Raw genomic sequence first — 1,409 nt, 5'->3', positions numbered from 1 at the left:
CACTTGCATCTGAAGAAGTGAGGTTCTTACCCACGAAAGCTTATGCTCCCAATACTTCTGTTAGTCTCAAAGGTGCCACAGGACCCTCTGTTGCTTTTTATAGATTCAGACTAACACGGCTACCCCTCTGATACTTCCTTGCTGGTGTGAGTCTAGGTGTGATTATTTTATTGGTGTGGGAAATAATGTTTGGGGGGTTGTTTGCTTTGTTGTAGATTCCCGTGACTGGCGCATGGCAAGCGGTTAGACGCCTTCGGTTTCTTTGTTAAACTTCACCACAGATGAAAACCGCCGGGGACTTTTCGCGTCACACACAACTACTCATCGATCAATGTACCGGGCAGTTATTTTACAAATGGCCCAGAGAAGAGGCTGCTTTGGACACTGGACCTCGAGGGCTTTCGGGATTGCAGTTGAAGAGGGTGAGGTGTGTGGAGCAGGAGAAAACTTTGATTTGCTGTCAATTGTACAATGAATGCATCACTGGTGACTATTTTGCGGTCAACTTTGCTGCTCTGTAACCCCAGGATATCACAGTCCTCCTCGCTCTCCTGTCCAAACTGCCCTGCCTAGCCAGGGAGAGACCGGAAAGCAAATGCCTCGACTGGGAAAAAAAATCTATTGCATGTCTGACTGTAGGCGTGTGAAGTACTGAGGAAGCACCACTGGACTCAATGTGGAAAGTTTGGTCTTTATTTTGCTTTGTTGCACTGAGAACGGCACCGTATTAATGCCCGAGACAACTGTACCTTCTGTGTGTTTGTAAAAACTGCCCATAGTGACAAGAGTCCCTGTTATTACAGAATACCCTGTATATGTAGGGCAGTATTTTCACTAAGGCTTGAGGGGCGCGTGTCTGCCCCCCACCTCCCGCAACTTATTTTATCCCTCTTTTTGAATAGAAACTGATTCTTCAACGCAAACTTATTCTTACGGTGCAAACATGCCCAACTGTGGCTGTGTAGATGTGTTTCAGATGTCTTTATTCTTGTAAAAGACACATCCGCTTCCCCCCCCCACCACCACCACTTGATTAAACAAAGCGATGGTTAAAATAAACAATTCACTTGTCAAGATGATTCGTGTGTTTTCGTCCAGTCTAGCAACGGGAGGAATATAACGAGGGTTGCCCCCCCCCCAATAAATCCAGCCACAGAAGCGCAGTGAATGTACTATCAGAGCCCAACCCCCCCATGCGCTGCACGATCCCACACACAAAAGTAACCCCGTCCCCAAGAACGAATAAATTCCTGGCAGCTAAATGATCAGTGTCCGATCTGGACCCGTTCTAGGTGGCTGGGAAACAGCTGTTAAACCCAGTGCAAACAGTCCCCAGCAAAGACTATAATGAATGTCTTTAAAATGATCTGAAGCCCTGCTGCCTTACAGAGGCGGGTTTCCACCATGGG

At 47.2% G+C, this 1,409-nt stretch overlaps 1 long non-coding RNA gene across 1 annotated transcript in view; it reads left to right on the top strand.

Annotated features, from left to right (window-relative positions):
- LOC117884140 overlaps window positions 1-1,079 on the top strand; it is a 57,941-nt gene extending 56,862 nt beyond the window's left edge. Inside the window, exon 4 of the long non-coding RNA XR_004647500.1 lies at window positions 216-1,079. This is a non-coding gene — a long non-coding RNA (uncharacterized LOC117884140). The remainder of the gene's footprint in view (window positions 1-215) is intronic.
- Window positions 1,080-1,409: the final 330 nt, after the last annotated feature.

This window comes from Trachemys scripta, chromosome 10 (assembly GCF_013100865.1).
Source record: "Trachemys scripta elegans isolate TJP31775 chromosome 10, CAS_Tse_1.0, whole genome shotgun sequence".
Classification (NCBI taxonomy): Eukaryota; Metazoa; Chordata; order Testudines; family Emydidae; genus Trachemys; species Trachemys scripta.
This window is presented reverse-complemented; position numbering and strand designations above follow the sequence as displayed.